This window comes from Ammospiza nelsoni, chromosome 4 (genome assembly GCF_027579445.1).
Source record: "Ammospiza nelsoni isolate bAmmNel1 chromosome 4, bAmmNel1.pri, whole genome shotgun sequence".
NCBI classification, from domain to species: Eukaryota; Metazoa; Chordata; class Aves; order Passeriformes; family Passerellidae; genus Ammospiza; species Ammospiza nelsoni.
The window spans coordinates 40,157,330-40,169,792 of NC_080636.1; positions in this window are offsets into that span (position 1 = coordinate 40,157,330).

Consider the following 12,463-nt stretch of genomic DNA (forward strand, 5'->3'; position numbering starts at 1 on the left):
TTGCTCTTCTGTACCCAAGCACATCCATCGCTTTTTAAAGCCGTGACAAACCACTCAGGTCCAGTCTCCCTACTTGCAGACACAGCTGGGTCAGCCTGGGGAGGTAAACAACATGTTGACAGGGCAGTATTCATCTCAACACGATGAGGAAAGGACAGATGGACTCACTTTTCCTCTGAAGGACAAGTGTGAGGTTGTACCAGGCAGCTTAAATCACACAAAGGAAAAAGCAACAGAGAAGAGGGAAGGAGAAGAAGTAAAATAGACAAGGTAACTTACTATCTACTCTTTGTGTTTCAGGTAACACACCTCATCACTCTAATAAAGCTTTCAAAGTTTCCCAGATGCTCTCCAATGGAATCCTGGCATCAAGGGATTTTTATCCATGAACACATTACTTTCTCTTGGTCTGCCATATATTAAGGACAAACTGAAACATGCTCTACCAAAGCTCCTACCTCCTCTCCTGGGCACGGATGAGACAACGCAAAGTAACACTCTACAACAGCAGCAGTCTTCAAGAGACAAGAAGTAGCAGAGCAATCCTAAAAGCACCCAGTTCCTTTCTCCTTGGATTAGGTAGATTCGTCTGCCAGCTGAAATACTGTTGCCTGTAGTACACCACATTCTGGCTTGAATGCTGCAGCTTCTATTTTTAGTCCTACCAGGACAGATAAAAATGAAGGAAAACTGGACTTTCTACTTCAGCAGATGGCATCTTCCATCCTGACTCTGGGGCTGAACCAGGGCTGCCAGGCTGTGGTTCAGGGCATTTGGGCGCCAGGACTCGCCAACTCTCAAACAGCGTGAACAAGAACAAAGCGTCTCAGCCACGTGTGTCCTTGGAAATGTCCATGTTTTTTTTGTAAAAGACAAGCAAGAGAAATATTGCCTCATCTTGGGAGTTGCCCAGATGGGGCAGATGGAATCCTGTCACTTGGCTTGCACAGTTATTCACATCCCCTCCTTGGATTCAGCTCCTCTTTCCTTTAAGCACAGACTGCAAAGTCGTGTCCTTCAGCAGATTCACCTCACACAGTGAGACACATTCACTGAGCTTTATGTTGATGCCTTGTCCAGCTCCTCAGGGGCCTAACACAAGACCTCATCAATATTTCTTTAGTAAAAATATGGGTTTCTAACCATAAATCTGAAAGCTTATCCAAGGAATATAACAGTGTCATTTTCTTTTGGCCAGAGCACACAACTCCAGGGAGATTTGTCTGCAGAAGAGGTCACATGTATAACGTGTGCAAATTCAACAGTTCAACAGTTTTTTTGTGCAATTTCATTTTCCAAAAGAGACAGCAAAAAACTGGTACCCCAAGTAGTTTCAAATTTGAAAGCATATTGACTGCAGTAAAATCTTCACACAGCAGAACAAAAGATAAAACATATTTTATGTGTCTGACAGCATGTCAGGCAAAGATCACAAATACAAGGAGACTGATTGCAACAAGGAGAGGACAGACCCCAGAAGCCTGCACTGTTCACTAAGCAAAACCAAAAGATCTCCCCCAAGGTACAGGAAATCCCCTAGGACAGTGACTTGACCTTTCACAGGTGCTGTCACAAAGCCAGTGGACACCTAGTTTCTTGCATACTTTTTTTTTCCATGAGTTTTTCTGCTCCAGGAATATTTGGGCACCTCAGTAAACAGAGGGTCACTGTACTGGCATCTTCTGATACTGGGCCAGCCACCAGCAAAGTGAAATGGAGAACTAGCAGATTCTAAGACTTTGTTGTTCTATCATCTGTTCAAGGTCATATTTAAGAAACTAAGACCTCAGGAGATGCCATTGGGACCATTCAAGCATGCCCTGAGCAGAAGACAGCACTTGGCATTAATGTAACGCTCTGAGAAGACAGCCCTCTAATAAAACAAATCAACAAACAGCTACAACATTTTAAAATGGGGAACAAGTACTCTGAGTAGAGCCAAGTTTTAAAATTTCCAGTGTACATCTCTGTTCAGGGACAAGGACACTTTAATAGAAATGTGGCAGTGTTTCTGCAAAGATCAGAACTAGAGGCTGCAGTTACTTCAGATGCTCTGCCCACAAAGAACCTTTTCATTTTTTGCTTTATTGCATGTGAATATGAAGTGAGTTTTTTAAAAAAGGAAATCATTAAGAATTCTGTTTGAAGTTCTACTTGGAAATAATCATACATTATAGCACTTCTGATGGATCAATCATTGACTACATATTAATGTATTAAGATAGATATGTTAACAAGATTTTGACACAAAATTGTTAAGAGTATAGAGCTTGCCATTCCCTATTGATTTCCACTGAGTACATTCAAAGCAGTACTTTCTCTATAGCTAAAGCTTCCTTTTTGTTACACTAACTTTAACTTCTTGATTAAATTTCAGATGGGTGCACTGCAATCTCTCTCTCCAGCCTTCTCTGCCAATAGAGCTCAGAATCTTTGTGGAAACAAAACCTTATTTTAAAAGCTACACCACCTACTGGGACTTGTTCTTAAGTACCTGCCTTCTGCCAGCCAACAGGTCACACTTTAGACACAGCTGGGATCTCATTAAACACCCCTGCTCTGCCTCACTTCAGCCAGGAAAGCACTGAAGGGATAAACACCATAGAAATCTTCTTTAAAAATCATGTCATTTTTAACTATTGATGGATTGTCCAGGAAGTATCCATCAATAGTTAATATTAACTGCAAGATCCTGCTCTACATGCTGGAGCTGTTGAAGAATTGTTGGCCTCAGCCTGGTTGATGATGACTGAAGTATCTCTATAGGTTCTCTTCACTGCAGTTACTTGGCTGCACCCCTGACACCACTTGCACATCAGGCTCTAAGGGCACTCTGGCTGTGCTGGCTGCTGGCAGTCACTGCAGAGCAGCAATAACAAAGACCAGCAGTGTCTCAGAGCACCAGTGAGGTTGAGATGGGCCTGAAACAAAAAAATTAAACTTAATAAATTTCAACTGGACAAATAGCCTAAACATGTACTGGTGTTGGGGAAGGCAGAAGTGCTGAGCAATTCAAGGGGGAGAAAGCAGATAAACCTGGGAATGAGCTCCAAGGAAAAAGGTACGATGATGATTTCAAATCATGGAACAAACAAATTGGAAATACCGCAAACACATGCAGAGCAGGGGGGATGCCATCATACCCCGGTCCTGGCAACTTGTGGCTCAGTACTCTTCCTGTCACTTCAGTGTAATCCAGATAACAAACACACAGCTGGCTGTTAGGCTGTTCTCCTCCCACACCATCAAGGAATGGGTTAATTGGAACCTTCCAACAGGGGAAGGTGACAACATTGCCTGAAGAAAACTATTTTAGCTACCTTGAGGACTAACAATACATTTTATTCTGCTTTTGGAGAAACTGACTAAAGCTCCAGTGCCATTCAGCATCATCTTTCACAGACAAGCCATTGTCCTGGACCATTAAACACCTGCAATACAGAGCCTGGTGACAGTCTCTTCACTGCCATGTGTCTCTTTCACTGAGCACACAACATGTTGAAAGGTGGAAAACACAAAACTTCTTGGCTTAGAAGAGCCCTGTGTGAGAGTCTGTCCAAATTTTCCCTCATCTGCCTCACAATAGTCCTTGGGAGACCACTGAAGAGGAGATCCCCCCTGTCTGGAATATCTGGCTCTGAAGGAGAAAAGTCACACACCACAGGCCCTGAGACCTGAAAGCTCAGTGTTAAGCTATTGTTTTCACAAGTGTGTTTGCTGTATGCTAAGAAGGGGGCACCATGCCCCATTTGCAACAATAGCAGCTCTGGAAGCTGTCCCACCTCTCGGCCTGGCTGGACTTCTCCTCAGTTTCAGGTGGTCTCCCACAGAAGATCCTCACCTTCTTTACAACCACCGTGACAGACAGACTGAGATGTAAGGAACCTGTCCACCAAGGACTGAGACATGAAACTCCTAAAAAGCCCCTCTGCTCCTTCCAAGGACTGGGACTGAAACCCCCAGCCCGGGGGAGGTGTGTGGGGAGGCAAGCTGACCGAAGAGAGATGTTTGCCTGCAGATTGTGACCACTGGAGCAAGAAAACAATGGCTCTCGTGTACTGCTGAGAACATGGACTACCTGTTACATCTGTTCCCTATTGTATCTGTTTCCCCCCCTCTCACAATTTTCAGTGATACAAACCTCTGAGTTAGCTAGAGCCTTTGAGATCTCCCCAGCATAGTAGGTGGACCCTCGACTGGACTGGACCAAAGGACTTAGTCTCTGCGTTGGTAGCTATATCCTCTCTCTCTCTTTCTCTTTTTCTCTCCCTTAATCCCTCTATCGCATTTTTGCTGTAGTTATTTCAATAAAACCACATTTGATTTGATTATCACTGCAAACCCCCTTGTACTGTGTTGGTTTTGCACTCTGAGATTATTCCTACGAACCATCAGGGTATCTGTTCACTAGGACGGACCCTGACATTAAATTGGCATCACGGACAGGATTCTAGTAGACAGAGGGATTTGCAGGCAAATCTCATGCTCAATTGAGTGCTCTGTCTCCGGAATTGGTACAAAAGATCTCTCAGTGCAAAAACAGGGGAAACTGTTACTGTCATTACTGTTGCTGATCTGATACCAGCACTGACACCTACACTGATACTGCTCCTGATCCTGATATTGATGTTGATACTGATATTGATATTGATGCTGTTACTGTTGTATTTGAGTTGAATCTGAACCTGTTATTGCTGTATTTGTGTACCTGGACTGTCTAAAAGGGAAGAGACAGACCTGAAGAAATTAAGCTGTACCTTTTAGACAGATATTGTCCCTTCACCTACACAGGGGAGTGAGGGGCAGCCCAGCAAAGGCTGAGAGGTTTTCCTCCTGTTCTAGGTTCTGGTCCCCTCACAAAGAAAACATTTGTGTGCATGTGAGTGCGTATCTGTACTGTCTGGGAAGGAAGAAACAAATTTGAAGCAACCAAACGGAGCCTCCCAGACTGATTCTGTCTCTTCAACTACCCAGGGAAGCAAGGGGACAGTGGAAAGGCTGTGTGATTTGTGTAACTTAAGTTAACTCTCTGGTGTAGCTTTGGTCCCCTCATAAAATGACTAAAAACTTCAGTGCAAAAGGTAAAGCTGAATTTTATGCTCTGCTTGCTAAATACAATGCCACACCTTCTCCAGGGGGAGAAGAATGGGCAAACTGCAATTGGTTTAACTTAGAAAATGTTATTGATTGTTATTTGCAACATGAAACAAAATTCAAACTGGGCACAAATAAAACCATCCTCTGCTCAGTCTTGGCAGCCTGCCTCGCAGCAGCCATAGAAACTCGCTTTGAGCAAAAAAGTGAGGAAAATGCTATCATAGACTCCCTCCAAAACCTAATTGAAGTTTTGCAAAAACAATTGGATGAAGAAAGAAATGTAAATAATTTGTTACGGGCTGCCCTGAGAGAGGAACATGTTAAAAATTCACAGAACTCCGATTCCTCAAAAGAAACAGAGAAGAAAGAAACTCCTCACATTAGTCAAAATTGTTCTCAAACAGAATCAGCCCTGATGAAAAATTGCGGGAAACACTGTTGTAATAGCATAAAACCTCTAACTAAAACAGAATGCAACTATATCAATAATGAATATCTTGACCTGCACAAAACCACTAAAGAAATCCCGTACACTGCTACTGAATTAACAAAACTTGCAAAGCAGTATGGGCTTCGCCCCCAAAAATCTGAAACAGAAGACATTTGCCAAGTGTCTCTCACTGGGGGAGATCAGATTCTTTTGTCAGAACAAGGAGCCAGTGGGTGCTGGGGACATGGGGTGTTCCCAACAACAGCAGACAGACGCATCCCATGGTCCCTAACTCAGCATGCAGCTCAGGGGCAGAGGGGCTTAACCCCTTGGAAAAAGGAAACCGTTTGGTTGGTACCCCTGACCAGCTCCTGGAAAACATTCACAAAGACAGCTGCCTGCAATCGATTCATGAAAATAAATTAATTCCTAGTTTTGAGTCACCAATCCAATCACCTGTAAAGCCTGAAATTATGACCTCTTTAATTCAAGGGCTTCCAGGAACACTTAAATCTACAGCAATTATTCTTCAGAAAACCATAGTAGCTATGTCTCCTTGTCCTGGTTTAGGGCAAATTTGTTAAAGAATCTGCAAAGGAGGGCCCCTCCAGAAAGCAAACCCACACGGCCCCTCCCCCCAGCTGGTTTGGGAAGAATTCCTCGGAGATAAGTGGAAAGAACCTGTTTATTTGACTGGCACAGCACCCCCCAGCACACAAAATGAACAATACCAGATGACACTGCTCTGAGAAAGATGGCAAAATCAGAAAGTCTCTTTCGGGGGTGGTTGCTCTGTTCTCAGTCCCTCCGGCACTGGGGCAGCTGCTGCAGCCAAACGGTGCAAACCCTTGGTGTTCCCAGGTCCCAGTCTGGAGCAGGTTAGAGATGGTCAAAGAAAAGGAGAGGAAAAACAGTCCAAGGAGGAATTTGGACTGTTTAGCTAGAGCTAGCTAATAAGCAGAAGCCAAAGCAGAGCAGAAACGAGAGCAGAAAAGAGAGCAAGCAAAGCAGCAAGCCGAAAGCAAGAAGCGAAAACAGCCCTATGTACTGCTCCTCTCTGTGTCCCTGATAAGAGAAACCCAAACAAACTTCCACTCTTCAGAGCCGGTCTTAAAGGCACAGGACATATGAATGGGGATACAAGCATCATAACGTCACCCCAGGACACTCCTACAGAAAGACCAGATAAACTTCTTAGTAACCAGAATGACCCCTTTGTTCCCCTTTATGACTTGCTGAGAAAAAGAATAAAATGGGATTGGACTTCTTCTCAGAAGGAAACATTGCAATTGCTGATTCTTGAAGTGACAGCACACCAAGCACTGGACCCTATCCATCCCACAGACCCCTTTCAGGTGGAGTGGGGATTTGCCTCCTCACAGCTTTCAGTATGCATTTGGCAGCAGGGTCCTGAGGGTCTGACAAAGCCTGTTGGTTTTTATTCCCATGGTTTCAAAGATGCTGAGAAAAGGTACGCTACCTGGGAAGGGGTGTTTGTGGTTGGCTTGGCTCCCAGAGAGGTGGAGGAGAACTGGGCAATCCAAGGAACTGGGAGCTTGGGTAGCAGCCAAAATAAACCTGCCTCTGTGACTAAAGCAACCCCTCCTCTCTCCCCTGCTTCTGCTAACAGAAAAGAAGACAATGCCTAGGTTGGGGAACTGTTAACTGTTTGGAGTATTTTCCAAAGTGAGGGACAGAATTGCTTTCTTGTCTCTATTAACACCAAGTCCTATGCTATGTTTATATTTGGGTTGCTCCAGGCTGATGCTTTTAAAAGAGCTGCAGGAGATAATACAGTTAAAGCAATGCAAGGATGGTTTGGGATTTTCCTAAAACCACAAGAAATTCAATCTGATAATGTTTCTCACTTTACTTTCAAAGGTGTGCAGGATTGGACAGAAGGTGAAAAAGATCAAATGGACTTCTCATGTCTCTTACTTGAGATGGGAGGTAAATGAGTGTTCCAAAATCATTGCTTTTTGCGTGACAGTTCCAAGCATAATTCCTTCACTACAGGGACCAGATGATTTCAAGAACCCAGCACATTACCCTAGACAACCTGGTTTTGGTGGACCCTCTGCTGCTGTAGGGGAAGTACCACTGCTGTTCAAAACCTCTCTGACTATTCCATCGTTCTAACTTTTCCTGCCTCTTTCGTGGCAGAGTCTGTTGTGTTTACTTTTTCAGAAGAACTCCAAGGGACATGAAGACCTGATAAACCATGATAACACTAGTGATGGACAACAGAAATAATGTTTTCCCTTCCCTTTATGGTAACACCAGGTGATGATATTATACCTAACATACAAATTACTTGAACTTGAATAAATTGCTGTCACAATTAGAGATTTGATCAAATTACAGTAACCACTGTAGTCATTCTTACTGGCTTTTGTGAACCCACCAGTGGCTGCTATCAAACATATTACCGAATTGGGAGAAGGTAAATGTAAATGATCGCAAATTGATAATTGATACACTTAGTGCTACACAGAACAATGTTTCCTTAGCCCTCAGCTGTATCGAGGCACAATTGTGGATGCAGTCAGTCTCTGCTGCAATTATAAGAGAGGGCGAGGAAGGCACCTTCCCCACAGAAATTCGGAAAATAATTTGGGACAGTGCCACTGAATTTGAAAGAGAATTCCAATCCTGGTAGAACCTGGTGAACTTTACCTATGATCCTATTTCAAACACAGCCACTGCTTTTGTTTTAACCATACACAATGCTTCTGTACATTTGGTCTTCCCTGTTATTGCATTAGGATTAAACCATGACGGAACTGTTCTCCATCCTACTGAACATAGGGGATGGGCCCGTCGGGTCGATGACAAATGGCAAACTGTTAATCTGGAATCTTGTATTGTATCTTGAACAACAATCTTGTATCTTGAACAACAATGGTTCATCTGTGAAAGCAATGCAATCATAGCTCAAGACATTTGTTAAGACATAGAGCAAAATATCTGTCACTTTGAAATTTGTCCTAACGAGAATTCTGAAACAGTTCTTATACACATAGGCAATAGATGGGCATGCTTTAGAACCATTTGTGATTTTGTTCTCATATAAAATGTTATAGTAGGTACTAAAAATCATTCAAATTTCTGTGCTTGTAAACTTTACTAAAATTTCAGGATGTGTTTTTTTTTTTCTTGTGAAGCTCCAGTCACTTCTCACTACCTATTGCAATACAACTACACACTGATTCACATACAGATGCCTACTCCTATTGAGATGGATCTTACTTTGGTAAGAGAACTGCTGCTCCATCAGAACTTGGTTGAGATCCTCAAGAAAATCAAGGAAAGCGGACAGGAGACCCTGGTGACTGTTCATCACAATGTAAGACAGATACACCGTGTCATGGAAAGAGTGAAAAAAGAAGCTGAGCACAGGTGGTGGGATACACTTTTTAGGTGGTCTCCTACTGTCATGAGTGTCTTGAACAGTGTGTGTCATCCCATTGTTATCCTTTTGATTTTAATTGTTTCGTTTTATTTTATCAGTAATCCTAGTCGTTATGAATTAGAAGATGGTGAAACAGCTGACAAGATTGTCGTCCATAGTTAATGCACATAATTTGGCTGATGTCCCCTGCACTGTGGAAATCCCCAAGACATTTGATACAAAGCAATTATGAATCAATCATATGTGTTTTGGAGTAATCCTGATTTTCTTTTATGATTTTGTGAAAATTACTTTGGATTTTTAGTGTATTGTTTTAGAAAATTATTTGAAAGATAATGCTAATATTATGATTTGTTTCTTGCTTTTACTTTGATTATTTGTGATTTGTTTCACCCATTTTTTGGAACTGTTATACAAATAATATTGTTTTAATTAATTAACAATTTCTTTGAAATTGTTATAAAAAGAATATTGTTTTAATTAATAAACCATTTGTGAAAGTTGTTATGATATTCAATATTAATTATGTTTGTTTATTGTCTCCCTTTTCCCCCTTCTTTTTCCTATCCTTTCTTTTCCTCCTTTTCTCTTTTCTCTCTCTCTAACATACTGTCTCTGCTTTTCTGGGTATGCTACCAACATACGGCAAGATTGATCAGCAACAATCCAGAACCCTGCTGATGAAGATCCCTTCAAGGCAATCGTGAGTCACAGGGTCGTGTGAGAGTCTGTCCAAATTTTCCCTCATCTGCCTCACAATAGTCCTTGGGAGACCACTGAAGAGGAGATCCCCCCTGTCTGGAATATCTGGCTCTGAAGGAGAAAAGTCACACACCACAGGCCCTGAGACCTGAAAGCTCAGTGTTAAGCTATTGTTTTCACAAGTGTGTTTGCTGTATGCTAAGAAGAGGGCACCATGCCCCATTTGCAACAATAGCAGCTCTGGAAGCTGTCCCACCTCTCGGCCTGGCTGGACTTCTCCTCAGTTTCAGGTGGTCTCCCACAGAAGATCCTCACCTTCTTTACAACCACCGTGACAGACAGACTGAGATGTAAGGAACCTGTCCACCAAGGACTGAGACATGAAACTCCTAAAAAGCCCCTCTGCTCCTTCCAAGGACTGGGACTGAAACCCCCAGCCCGGGGGAGGTGTGTGGGGAGGCAAGCTGACCGAAGAGAGATGTTTGCCTGCAGATTGTGACCACTGGAGCAAGAAAACAATGGCTCTCGTGTACTGCTGAGAACATGGACTACCTGTTACATCTGTTCCCTATTGTATCTGTTTCCCCCCCTCTCACAATTTTCAGTGATACAAACCTCTGAGTTAGCTAGAGCCTTTGAGATCTCCCCAGCATAGCAGGCGGACCCTCGACTGGACTGGACCAAAGGACTTAGTCTCTGCGTTGGTAGCTATATCCCCTTTCTCTCTCACTTTCTCTATCTTTTTCTCTCCCTTAATCCCTCTATCGCATTTTTGCTGTAGTTATTTCAATAAAATTGCATTTGATTTGATTATCACTGCAAACCCCCTTGTACTGTGTTGGTTTTTGCACTCTGAGATTATTCCTACGAACCATCAGGGTATCTGTTCACTAGGACGGACCCTGACACCCTGCAAGTCTCTTCCTTTTCTTTCCTTCCCTTTCACAGCTTGTTGGTACTCTGAACAAGGTATTGGCAGGTGTCTGGATAGAAACACCTTTGTTCTCATCAGTGGTAAATATTCTATCATCATCTGCAAGATACTTGCCCTAAACTCTATTGGAAACCTTCACAGAGGAGAGAACCAGAATCCTGGTCAGACACAAAGAGCCATAAGCCATCTATTTCCATGCAGATCTGAAACTTTCCATCAGCACTGAGCAGTAAAAATACATATCCCTTTCTGATGAAAGATGTGACAAAAATTCCTGTCTTTTGCCCCAAGCCAAAAATTGACTTGCCGTGATTTTTCTCAAGTTTGTACTCCTAATGAGACATTTTAAAAAGTGATTAACCTGAAGGACTATGTCTCTAATTATAATAACCTTTCCTATCCTTTCAGAATAAATTTTGTTGAACACTTTTCATGTGATTTGCTTCATTACCTTTTCATTTCCAACATCTTTGATGGCACACCATTTAATTAGGGTTATTGTGCAGGCATGGATGGTTAAACTTGTGCATTCAGCACATGCATCCCATTTGACTAATGTAATATATCTTATTCATGTCACTGTCACCATCCATTGCAAAAAATAACAAGGCATCTTCCAGTTAAACTAAGTTTGCAAAAGGTTGTTTATGAAAAATTTTTCTTTCACAATATTATAGAACCCCTATTGAATGATTTTGCTGCTGTTCTGTGATCTTAGTCATAAATATTTACTTGTCAACATAAACTGTGAAATTTTACCTTCCAGGGAGTCCGCCAGTGTTCTCCTCCAGTCATAAATATGATTCCCTCTGTTGTAGTATTATTAATGTTGCATTTTTTCCTGTTAAGAGATTTTACAGCCAGGAAGAGAAAGCAAATTGTCTCGTAGTTAATAACAATCATTTTATACATACATAACCAAAATCTCACATAAGTTACAAATTTACTTTTGCCTGCAGCAAGAGGTGTATATTCACATCTTGTTAAATCTGCAAATAAATATGTACTCCTGTGCACAAACTTCTTATTGTCAAGATATATTGTTCAAAAGCTTAAAAAAAAAAAAAACAAAAAACTATTGGCAGAATAACTCAAAGCATTTGGCTGTGACCATTAAGGGTCCTACAAAATCCTTTCTGCTCCCAGTATTTTTAACAGCTGCTTGTCCAACTGAAACAAGATCTGCAGGGAAGAGTCACCGCTTTCTTAGCCCAGCTGATACAATTGTCAGACAGCACAAAGTCAGCCATGGCAGGGCATTTGGTGAGCACCACTGAACTACTGAGGCTGCTGCTGAGCCCCTTTCTAGGCCCATCTGCTCAGAGAGGGCACAAGGCACTAACGCTGAGGAGCATCACAGGACAAAACCCTCCTGGGCTGACATCCCAACCAGAGCAGCAGTGCTCGCACCTGGAGGTGAGCTCCCTGGAGTGTCAACAGCCTCCCCCAGGACAAGGAGCTGCTGTGCTACTCCTGCAGCAGATTCTAGCCCAGGATTCTGAGATGGCTCAGATGGTTTCCCAGAACTAAAAACTATCTAGTCATTAGTATAAACCAGTTCAGCCACAACAATTCTTTCCCCAGAAAAGTGCCTCCACCACTGCTCTGTGCTTCACTTCCAGGTTTTTTTTCCTATAAGCTGCTACACTCAAAGAAAAGCAAAACTTCTGCACAGCAATAAAGAACAGCCTTGTTCATGGTGGATCTCCTCTCCAAGGACCATGCATTCCATGCCTGTTTCATCAGGGAATATCAGGCAGGTGTCCCTAGTCAGGTCAGAAATGCATGGCCCAGATGAGAACAACACCAGGCATAGAAGATCTTTTAAATTCCTGCAGAACATCTGAGGGAAAATAAATAAGAAGGGCCAAGGGCTGGATATTCCTTC